Source organism: Ictidomys tridecemlineatus, chromosome 10 (assembly GCF_052094955.1).
Source record: "Ictidomys tridecemlineatus isolate mIctTri1 chromosome 10, mIctTri1.hap1, whole genome shotgun sequence".
In the NCBI taxonomy this organism is placed as follows: Eukaryota; Metazoa; Chordata; class Mammalia; order Rodentia; family Sciuridae; genus Ictidomys; species Ictidomys tridecemlineatus.
This window is the reverse complement of record NC_135486.1, coordinates 30,184,536-30,196,876: the sequence shown is the minus strand read 5'-3', so window position 1 is coordinate 30,196,876 and position 12,341 is coordinate 30,184,536. Positions and strand designations below refer to the sequence as shown.

At 46.0% G+C, this 12,341-nt stretch overlaps 1 protein-coding gene across 6 annotated transcripts in view; it reads right to left on the bottom strand.

Annotated features, from left to right (window-relative positions):
* Window positions 1–12,341, bottom strand: part of Nav1 (neuron navigator 1) — a 252,591-nt gene that overhangs the window by 83,079 nt on the left and 157,171 nt on the right. The window lies entirely within an intron of this gene.

Here is a 12,341-nt window from a genome sequence, read left to right as displayed (position 1 = left end):
GGCAGTGACAACCAGATAAACTCTGTCCCTCATCTTATAATTATGCTCAGCAGAATGTCAGCAGTCCTGGGAACCCCTGCTGCGAGAAGTCCCACCACCAGAGCCTGTCCACATGGCCATGCATGCATACATAGATAGTGTCATTCCTGAACCGCCCCTTGTCATCAAAACCACGGGGGCCAGGACAGAAACCAGACATGGAAGTAGAGGAAGACTGAGAGATTGAGGTAGGTGACCAGGGAGAGGAGAAGCCGAGGAAAGGGGCCAGAGGAGGGAGCAGTCAAGGGAAGAGGACAGGAACCAGATCAAAGATTTGTCCTTATCTCCCAGGCTGGAGATGCCCCACAAGAAAGAACACAAGCCAGGGCACTCCAAGTATCAATTGGCTAAGGGAGAAGAGGAGGTCGGCTGGTGAGAATCCATTTGTCCTGCTCTGAGTCAGGCCCCCAGGCTGGGTTCAGGGTCACTCACCCCTCTCTGGAAGTCCCTCCACCTTTCAGCCACCCTCTGTGTCTCTCTGGCAGCATAACAGCAGGCATATCCTCAACTGATCTTGTGCACACACAGCCTCTTTGTATCCAGCCACCTCTCACACATGTGTTCAGATGGATTTTACAATGTCTGTCTCTCATTCCCACTCCTTGGCCCATATCACGGACATGCTGGCTCTGTTTACCTATGGCACATGCCCTCCATCTTCCTATCTTCCATGACCCTCTTCCCTATCCTCCCTATCCTCTCTCTCCATGACCAGCATATTCAGTGAATGTTGACCTGTTTCAGGTAGCTACATGCTTTAGGTCTTTGGGGGCCGGACTCCTTTCTATTTGCTTCTCAAATCCATATTTTGATGCATCTGCCTGTATCGTTCCTTTGTTGCCCCAATATACAGGAAGGACAATGCAGTGGGCATCTCTTTGGGTACCCCGGTAAGTCCCCTGCCTGGAATGCTGGCTTTTCTTTGACTGTAGTGAATGGTCTTTTGCTGCCTGGCCAGGGACTTCTGATAGCCCAGAAGCCAGAGCTGGCCCCTCATGAACATCCCGGGACAGCTCAGCCTTTGAGCTGAAGTCAAACAAGGACTTGTATTCACAGAGGTTTGGGTTGCTCTTTCTGCTATTGGCCCAGAGCTCCTGGCTGTGGCCACATTTGTGGCTTTCCAAAGCAAGGAAGATGGGAAGGTCAATTAGGGGCATTCCAGAAGGGGGTCTCTAACAATGATTCACTCGTCAGTCAACAGCATGGCCTAAGAACCCAAGCTGCTAGATTGAGTGAAAAGAGTAGATAGGATATTTGTCCTTGGGAAGCCTCTACTCAGTGGAAAGCATATAATCCCCGCCCCTGACATGCTCCCAGGCTTCAGGGACCCAGGGGGTACACACAGCAAGGAGTGTGTCTACTGGAAGGAGCACAGGACATGAGAGTCGGGTTCCAGGACCTGGGTTCTGCTCTGATGCTGCCACTTTCAAGTTATGCAAATCTGTCACATCAGTTAAGCTGAATTCCAATTCCTTCACTTATAATTAGGGAAAAGAAGATTTAATTCATTACTGTTAAGATTAAATAAGATAATGCCACATTAGTATTTTGTAAAACTTATGTGCTAGACAATTGTTAGAAAAATCATAAAAGCACAAGTTATTGTACTTTTATTGTACTAACAATGCACCCAAGTTCCAGGACAACCCTGAGTTAGATAGCAACCATACTGCAGTGGATGAACTGGGAAAGCCTCTCTGAAGGGAGAGGATTTGGCAAAGATGAGTGGGCAACTGGGCTTCACCATCCAGGCAGAAAAACTCCATTGCACAGATGGCCTTCATAGCTTCAATGTTCTACAAACCAACCAAAAGGCAGGGATTTAACATCGACTGAGCACCTACTATATACCAAGTATACCATAGACATTATATACCATTACATCCTAAGAGCAAACCTACTCCCATATTACTAGTCTTCCTTTGAATAAACAGCTTTCCTGAAGCCACAGAGATGGGATCTGAATAGTCTGTCATAGTTCTAAACTTGTGCCTTTTTGATGACATCAAATAGCATGGGATTTCCAGGCATCGCATGAGCCCAGATGGCTTATCACAGAACACAAGGGCATGGAGCAAAGGAGGAGGCTGACAGTCAGAAAGGAAAGACAAAAGGACAGGTAGACAGGCGGACAGGGCTAGTAGGGAAAAGTCAATCCCATTTCAACAGCTTCCTCAGCCCCAATCCATTCCGGTTGTCAACCAAATTGTATGTCATCATGCTCAGTGAAAATTTCAGCAGCTCAGTTGTAGGTTAGTAGGACACTCAGAGGAGGGGGCCCCTGCTCTTCCACTGGCATCAGTTGCTATGGCAACTAGCATACATCCAGCAGTCCCTTTGGAACACCTGGCTTACTCTATCCTTCCCCCAACCTTGTTGGGTGTGAACAGACACTGGGACACGTATTAACTCTGCGCAGACTCAGAAGTACTGTCTGATACTTTGTTAAGAATTAAGGGGAGGAGCTAAGGATGTAGCTCAGTAGTAGAGCACCTGCCTAGCATGTGAAAGACCCTGGGTTCAATCCCTAGGACCACCCGAATCCCTAAGCTCCGGGTGCCTGCAGCAGTAACCCTCAGATTCATGCCTCCCTCTCCTCCCTGTCCTATTCCCCACCCCTCTTCAGTGCTTTCTGAGATCACCTCCCAAATAAGCCACTTGCACTCAAATCCTTGCCTCACATTCCTCTAAAGGGAGGTCAGCAGGGCACGGTGGCACATGTCTATGATCCCATCCTCTCAGGAGGCTGAAGCAGGAGAATCACAGTTTAAAGCCAGTCTCAGCAACTTAGTGAGGTCCTAAGCAACTCTTCGAGACCCTTTCTCTAAATAAAATACAAAAAGGATCCAAGGTTTTAGCTCAGTGGTTAAGCATCCCTGGGTTCAATACCCAATACCAACAACAACAACAACAACAAAACAGGGGGTGGAGAGACATGTATTGTTGAGGACTCCAGTGCCACAGGGCTGAGAAATAGGACTTTTTTTTTTTTTCTTTTGTAGTGCTGGGGATTGAACCCAAGGCCTTATGCATGTGAGGCAAGCACTCTACCAACTGAGCTATATCCCCAACTCTCAGATATAGGATGTTTAAGGGGTAATTAGGGGAGCTGGGTTGTGGCTCAGGGGTAGAGCCCTTGCCTGGCATGTGCAAGACCCTGGGTTTAACCCTTAGCACTGCCAAGAAACAAAGGGTGATAATGAGGTCATGTGGGCTCTGCCCTTATGAATGGATTAATGCGGTTACCGTGGGAGTGAGTAAGTTACTGTGGGAGTGGTTCCTAAGAAAAGGATGAATTAGGCCTGCTTTGCCCTCCTGTGCATACTCTCTTGTCTTTCCACTTTCCACCACGGGATGATGCAACAAGAAGACCCTCATCAGATGTGGCCCTGCCATCTTGGACTTCCCAGCTGTCAGAACCATAAGAAAGAAATCTCCATTCTTCATCAATTATCTAGTCTGTGTACTGTGTTACAGAAGGGGGAAAATGGATTAAGTCACCAGCCCGAGACACTTTTCACATAAGAAACATATGTCAGAGTAAGGCACACACAGCCCAACTAGCTAGGTCATGATGGGAAAGCGGTCATGGCCACTTGTGTGATCCTGTGCACAATTAACTTAGCTGACTGCACAACCTCATGCTGTACTCACAGCCCAGATCCCGAGCCACAGATGGGCACACATAAAAACACTGCATGAGCCGGACGCGGTGACGCACTCCTGAAATCCCAGTAGCCTGAGACGCTGAGGCAGGAACTCATTAAGCATGAGTTCAAAGCCAGCCTCAGCAATTTAGTGAGGCCCTAAGCAACTCAGTGAGACCCATCTCTAAATAAAATACAAAAAAGGGCTGAGGATGTAGCTCTGTGGTTGAGTGCCCCTGAGTTCAATTCCTAGTACAAAATAAAACAAAACAAAACAAAACAAAAAAAAAAACACAAAACAAACAAACAAACAAAAAAACAACACTGCACAAACAGGTAAAAACAGGTCAGAATATCCACTTTGCTCGGCAAATGTGCAAGTTTGTCATCCTTCGAGTGAAGAGCAGAAATACTATTTTCAAGCATGAACATGAACACACACTTTTTCAAATACTATATTATCATTTAAAATGTGCATTTAGAATGTGTCACCTTGCTAATGTCTGTCATCCAATGGCTAACAACAGCTAACATTTATTGAGCACCCGTGACATCTAAAGTAGATTTAGTAACTGCTGTAACCCTCACATGGATCTTAACAGAGTATGTGCCGTAACCCTGCACATTTTCCAGCCGAGGACACTGAAACAGAGAGGCAAAGAACTCGGGAGAGGAAGAGCCAGGATTGAAACCCAGGCAGTCTAGCTCTGGGCCTCTACTGTAACCACACTACTGTTCTGCCAATCTGTGGTACGCCTGTGCGAATAAGCCTGCTCTCAAAAGTCGATTGAAGCAACTGCACACTTGCAGGATTAAATACCAAGACAGTGTGACAAAGCAAAACAAGATTATTCTTTGGGACAGAAGTCAAGGCCCAAATTCAGTATAGTCATCTGCCAAGTTTAAGAAACCTTATTTTGACACTTTAACAATTCCCTAAGACAGAGGCCATCAGGTAAATGAACAAAACATCAGGTTGAAATTGGAATTATAGTTTTCAAACCAACAGCCTTATATACTTTTCAGGGCACTCTTCCCTATTCTCTTCCACTTGATTCTCACAAGGCAAAAATAATCACTTTTTTATAAAGACCCAAAGTGATTAGATAACTTGCTAGTGCCACACAGCAAGCAAGAGGTATGCTTAGGACTGAACTCCAGATCCTGATATTAGACCCATGCTCCTTTCACTGCACCACAAAGACGTATCAATCAGAGCTTTTGGGTATGAATCTGTGAATCAGCGCTGTAATTTTAAACATTATCCTCAAACAAGGCAACAATCGTGTGTCCCTTCCTTTACTGTGGGTCCATTGAGCATCTTTCCTTCCTTTTCCATCTGAAGTTCTTTAAGGGCAGAATCCAAATTTCTTTTCTGGACTTGAGCCTTGGGTCCTCGCCAGGACATCCCCCTATCACTCCCTGCCCCTGTCCTTGTGTTTCAGGGGCAAAAATACAGACCTGGTCCATCTGCCTACCAGGCGGGATGCTGAAGAACTGGCAGGAAAGAGAGAAGTCAAAGGCAGAAGAAGAAACAACTCTTTCCTGTCCATTCACACGCAGAAGGGTTCTCTTCATACAAACTGTGCAAACCCAGTGTTCATGCAAGACAATTCTCATCCCTGAAAGTGGCTGGTCAGGGCATCCTGGGGTCTGGGAGTCAGATATGGCCAAGCGGAAGAGCAGTGAGTGGGCTCTTTTTCCCAAGAGGAGCTGCAGAGGCAGAGGCTTCACTACCAGGTTGAAGTGTCTCTTTAAGGCTTGAGCTTACTGCCTCTGGGAGTCCAAGAGCCAGCCTGGGAGAAGGCAGAGTCCTACAGTTTATTTTATTTGACATTTTTCAACGTCAAGACACTTGAGAGCCAAGGAGGAAACGAATCCCATCTGTCCCTGAGCCCCCAAGCACAGTTCAAGAGGACAGGCTGGAGGAGCAGGGGGGAAGCAAGGAGGAGACAGAAGCCTGGAACGCCCAGCCACACACAGAGGGCAGGGAACCACCTGAGAGCCACAGGCCTGGCAGACAGTCTCCAAGCAAGCCCGCTGTGCCCGGGACACACACACAGAGCCCCCCCAAGATGGGGCCTGCTGACATTGGCTGAGGTTCCGTGGTCCTTGGCATGGGTCACTGGACAGCCATCCTGCGGGGACTGCAGCGGGCACACCTCTGTCCAGTGTGAACAGCACTCTCTGGAGTCGTGGGACTTGGCGGGATGGCTGCTCACTTGGCCTGCAAGCTCCCACCCGTCACTGCCTCAGAGCCTCATCTCAGCCCATCCAGACCACCTCCACCACAGACAGAAAGGGAGCTGCTCAGAGGCAGACCCACTCATGGCTGGGGGAGACGGGAGGGTCTCCGAGCTCCTGGCCACCTGGGAGCCTGTGGCTCCATCCCCAACATCTGCACCACCTCTGCAGACTCCTGGCCTTGACTCCCTCCCGCCAACCCTGGATGCCAGGGATGGGGAGGACAGATGGCTAGGAGACTTATCTTCTTACTTAGATTAAATTCCAGACCTTCCTATTTTTAGAAAAACAAATTCCTTTTCTTTTTTTTTTTCAAGTGGTAAAAATGGCCCGAGCTGTCATCTAGGACAGTCAGCAGCCAACTCGAAGTTGTCTGCAGTGTCATGATTTGAGAATTACCCTGGCAGGACTACTTCTAGTGTCAAGCAGGGGATCAGTCTAGGTGCCAGCATTTAAGAGGACAGTTGACAACTTGAGAGCTTCCAGAGAAGGGTGACCAGGACCATGAGGGGTCTGGAAAACTGGGTCATTTTACAAAGTACTGAAATAAGCTGGGGACTTTTTTTTTTTTAAATGGGGGGGGTGTTTAAAAAATATCTGAGCAATTGTTAAGTATGTGTTGACATATTTGGATGAGGAGTTACACTTATTCTATTTTCCCCAGTGATGGTGTTTGAATTCATAGGCAAAAGTGGAGCAGATTTCAACTGGATATTTAAAAACTTTCTTAGAACTTAATTCCACGTGAAATGGAATAATTCCCTGTCACTGTGCCCATGCAAGCTAAAGTCGAAAGACTGGCTGTCAGGGACACTACAGGGATGTTTGTACTAGATAGAAGGCAGACTAGTCCAAAACCACTGAGAAGCTTTAGAAAAATATGGCTTCCTAGGGGAGCAGAAATTCCACACTGGTGGGTCTGAGATTAGGCTTGGAATCTGTATTATTATTATTATTTTTTAAGTTCCATCAGCTATAAAGTTCAGAAGAAAACGGAAGAAAGCTGCATGACATTGGATTTGGCAATGACTTCCTGGATATGACACGCAGAGAACTGGTAATGAAAGGAAAAAGAAGAAAAAAAACAAAAAAAACCCCAGAAAAACCGCACTTCACCAAAATGAAAAACTTTAGCCAGATGCACACATCTGTAGTCCCAGCTACTTGAGAGGCTGAAGCAGGAGGATCACTTGAGCCCAAGACACAACCTGGCAGCTTGTTTTCAAAAAATAAAACCCCAGACCAAAAAAAAAAAAAAAAAAAAAAAAACAAAAAACAGAGAGCCTTTTTTTGTGAATGAAAGAATACTATCAACAGGATGAAAGGCAACCCACAGTATGGAAGAAAGTGTTTGCAAATTACATATCTCATGACGGATTAATATCCAGAATATATAAAGAACTCCCACACCTCGACAACACAAACCAAATAATCTTAAAAAATGGGCAAAGGATTCAAACAGATATTTCTCCAAAGAAGATATACAAATGGCTAACAACCATGAAGATGCTAAATATTATTGGTCAGCAGGGAAATGCAAATCCAGACCACTCCTATTAGGATGGTTATTTTCAAAAAGACAAAAAGTAACGAACACTGGTGAGGATGTGGTGGGAATGAAAATTAGTACAGTCATTATGGAAAACAATATGGAGTTTCCTCAGAAAAAGAACTACCATATGATCCGACCATCCCTCTACTTGATGTCTGCATTTGTATTTTTATTGCAGCACAAGTAATAATAGCCAACATATGGAATCAACCTAGGTATCACTAATGGATGAATGGGCAAAGAAAATGTGGAATATATACATGTACACATATGTGTGTGTGTGTTTGTGTGTGTGTGTGTCACTATATACACAAATAAGGTAACATTATTTAGCCATAAAAAATGAGATTTTGCTATTTGCAGTGACATGAATGAAAAATTATATTCTAACTTATATGTCAAAGCTAAAATATTGATCTCATAGAAGAAGAGAACAGAATAGTGGTTATCAGAGGCTAAGGAGGAGGGAGGGAGGGATGGAGAGAGAATGCAATTGGAAAGAGAAATAACTTCTTTTTTTCTGAGGTGTTGGAGATTGAACCCACGATAGACAGGGACTCTAGCACTGTGTCATGTTCTGTGCTACAACAGGATAGGAGGAATAACTTCTAATATTCTACAGTTACCAATAACTAATTGTAATTTTCAAAATAGGTATTAAATAGAATTTTGAACGTTCCCAACATAAAGAAATGATAGAAGTCTTAGGTGATGGATATACCAATTACTTGATTTGATCACTACACATTGTATATGTGCACTGAAATACCACACCACACTCCATAAATATGTAAAATTGCTATATGTCAATTAAAAATTATGTGTGTGTGTGTACATTTGCAGTGCTGGGGATTGAACCAAGGGCCTCAGGCATGCCAGGCAAGTGTTCTACCACTGAGCCACATCCCCAGCCAAAAATAAAATTATAGTTTTTTTTAAAAACACAACAAAATACTACTACACATACTTTAGTGCTATATTTTGAATCCTAAATGTTCTCCAAATGCCCATGGGCTGCAGGATTGGTCCTGGTGGAGCCTTTAAGAGGTGGGAGCAGTGGGAGGCCCTAGGTCTTTGGGGTGTGCCTTCAAAGGGGGTTGTGGGATCTTGGTGTCTTCTGCCTCCCTTTTGCCAGACAGCCAGCAGTGAATAGTTTCCCCATGCACTCCCACCATGATGCACCACCCTTGCCAAAATAGGCCCCCAAACTCTAAAACTGTAAGACCAATAAACCTTTCCTCTTTTAAAGTCAGTTATCTCAGGCATTTTGTTACATGAAGGGGAAAGCTGACTAATTCAGTTAGGATGGCCATTATTTTATCAAAAAAAAAAAAAAAGCAGAAATTAGTAAGCAGCAAGGATGTAAAAAAAAATTAGAACTGGAGGAAATGTAAAATGATGAAGTCTCTGTGGAAAACAGTCTTTATGGTTCCTCAAAAAATTAAACAGAATTACCAGACAATCCACAATGCCACTTCTAGGTATATACCCCAAAGAATTGAAAGCAGGGACTTGAATAGATATTTGTACATCAATGTTCCTAACAGTATTATTTCCAATAGTCAAAAGGTAATACAATCCATGAATGCATGAGTCGGTAAATGAAATGTGCTATACACCTGTAACAGAATATTATTCAACCTTCAAAAAGAAAATTCTGATACATCCTACCTCATGGGTGAATTAGATGACATTATGCTAGTTAAAATAAGCCAGTCATAAAAAAAAGACAAATATGGTCTGATTCCACTTATAGGAGTTACCTAGAATAGTCAAATCCAAAGAAACAAAAAGTGGAACAGAGGTGGCCAGGGGCTGGAGGGGGTGGGGAAGGGAAGGCATTGTTTAATGAGTGTGTGGAGTTTCAGTCTGGGTAGATAAAAAAGCTCTGGAGATGGGTGGCCTTGATGGTGGCATCACAGCGTGAATGTACTCGGTGCCACTTTAAAACGATAAACATTGGGTATACTTCACTTTTTTTTTTTGGTGGTGTTAGGGATTGAACCCAGGGCCTTGTACATGCCAGGCAAGCACCACATTTTTTAATATTAAACTTTTGAAAATGTGTGATTCTCAGGGCAGCTGGCGTCGCCCTCTTCATTCTAGTTTGTGAACTTGTCTGGAGAATTTGTCTTGTGAGTGGCAAGCAAGCTGGGAAGAGGCGTGGTGTCTGGATGGAGTAGGGGCTGGTCAGGAGCTGACAGTGGCATGGGCACCCTCCCCCAGCAGATAACTGAGAGCAGAGTCACTGTCATCCTTCCCGGCTCAGCAGGATCGCTTGGCGCCCACTGTGTCACCCAGTGGAGAAGGAGGGAGCCCAGCAATCAGCGCCTGCACTCTGTCTGGTGGCCCAGCCCTGGGAGCGCCTGGGAATGGCAGCTGGCAGGGGGCCCTGGCCTACAGCAGAGGACCAGGGGTGTCACCATGTGAGGGAGTGTCACCATGTGGGTGAGAAGGGAAGTGCTGAAGGCGGCCCCTCCAGGGACCAGCCCAACCCATTTTCTGAATGGGAAAAACAGTTTTCTTAGGAAGAGGACATTCTCTAAGTGACAAAATCTGGATAAAGACCAGGGTGGGGAGAGGAGGGCCCTGAGAAGTCTGAGCGAGGGCAGCTCAGGTTTGCAGAGTTTAAGATTTGCTGCAATCCAGGATGCTCAGTCTCTCATCAAAAACCAAAAATCAACCAAACAACAAAAAAAGCAAGCAAAAACAACAGGTAACCATGAAAACACAGGATCCAGGAGGGACTGTTTCCACTATAATTACTGACTAATATAAATTGATTCCCTTCCACTGTGATTTCCTAAGCACTGTTAAGGGTGGTCATGTTTACAGCTCTGGCAGGAAATTGAATGACAAACCTTAAAACTGGGATTACGAGTTCTTGCTAACTGAAGATGGACCATAAAAAAAAAATAGATGGGAAATTATCGGGGGCACTAGCACTGCAGTTTACAGTGTGGGCCACTTTGTGTGTATGGTTGTGCTAACAATTTATCCTGTGCTCCTCGTGCAAACTCCAGGCATCCCTGGGCTTCCGACAGGTGGGTGTGCAGGGAGGGCAAGTTCTTATTCATGCCAGCCTCAAGAACTCTTGATGATGATGATTATTATTATTATTATTATTATTATTATTATTTTACTGATTTAGAGGTACCACACACACGGTCCAGAGGAGGCAAATAAAGAAAAGGAACTAAGCTGGGCACAGTGGCGCACGCCTGTAATTCCAGTAACTCGGGACTGCGAGTTCAAGGCCAGTCTGGCCACTTAGTGAGACCCTGCCTCAAAAGAAAAAATAAAAAAGGGCTGGCCACGTAGCTCTGTGATAGAACACCACTGGGTACAATCCCTGGTACTGCATCCCACCACTCCAAAAAAAAAAAAAAAAAAAAAAGGAGGAAGAAAGAAAGAAAAGAAAGGGTGCTAGCATATGGATAGAGTCTTTCCTTTCCTGTTCTCCCTGTGGCATCCCATACCCTACACCCTGCTCTAGATGGCCCTGGATTGGTGAACTGCTACTGAATCTGACTTTGCTGCTGATTCTAAGTGGCGCTCTGGTGAGACTGTTCGCTACCTGAGGACCAGGACTGTGTTTCCCCATCTGTCTGGGACTCTAATAATAACAGTAGTTAACACTGAGAGAGTAATTACAAGGAGTCAAGAATTATTCTGAGTGCTTTTCATGTGTGAATTCTTTTAATCCTCATCATGGGCCATGACCTTGGGGCTAGTGGTACTCTTATGGTCTGCACTGAGCAAATGAAAGCCTGGGGAAGTGACTAATGTGTCAAGCTCACACAGCTAGTTAAATGCCAGCAGTCCTGCCACCTCCCTCAGACCAGGGTCTGTCCATGGCAGGGGTGAGGTGCTCTCTTCTCACACATGGGGAGTTGTCTGCCATGACACAGGGGAAGGTGGGGGTTGGGACTCTCAGAGGGCTCTCACCTCCATCGGTCTGGGGGACTCCCCTGAGGACAGGGGTCCCATTACCTTCACCATTCTGGGAGCCCCGTAGGGCTCAGGCCACAGTCCTTCCCACACATGGAGAGATTTCTGAGCCCCTAGTCCCACAGCGTTGTGCTTCCCTCTGCCCTGCCCAGCTGGAAACTCTCAGAGGAAGGGAACCTGACGCTTCCCCGGGCAGAGGCTGTGTACAGCAGCTCCTCCAAGGCACCTCGCTCTCCTTCCTGCCAGCACAGGATGCTGAGCACAGCCCAGCTCAGGGCCATATGCTGGCGGATCTGAGCGTGAGGTCTGGCTGGCCCCTGGGATTTAACAAGCAGTAAACAACCCCATTCATGCGTCAGTTGTTTTGCTCCAGAGCAGCCTCATCAGCTGGACAGGCCCTGACCAGACCCCGCCAAGTTTATTCCCAGGGGTCGGAATGCAGCAGGAACAGCGGATTGCCTGGAGCTTGGCTCTCAGTCTTTTCTGAGGGGCTACTTTCCATTCCCTTCAAGTAGGAGATTTTTACTGGTTAAGATATTAAGTCCCTGAGAGGTAAAGGGAGAGAGATACTGGTGTGGCTTTTTGGGGGTCCCAGCAAGCCAAGAAGGAGGAATGGAAATGACAGTCAGCTGAGAGATGCCCCAGGGAAACTTGCAGGACCTCAACAGCTTCCTGGTCTCCAGGGCTTGGAAGGTTGGCCAGGACAGCAGAGGCCCCCAGCACTTCATTCTTCCTGTCCTGTCCCCTCAGATCCCAGACTGCTACTTCTGCCCTGCTTGTTTCCAAAGGCCCAACCCTGATGATTTAGACAGAAAAAGATAAGAAGAAGGAGGTCCATGTGGGGCAAAGCTCAGGAAAGAAGCTACCCATTTCTAGCCTGGGGTGGGGACGAGGAAGCTATGGGTACA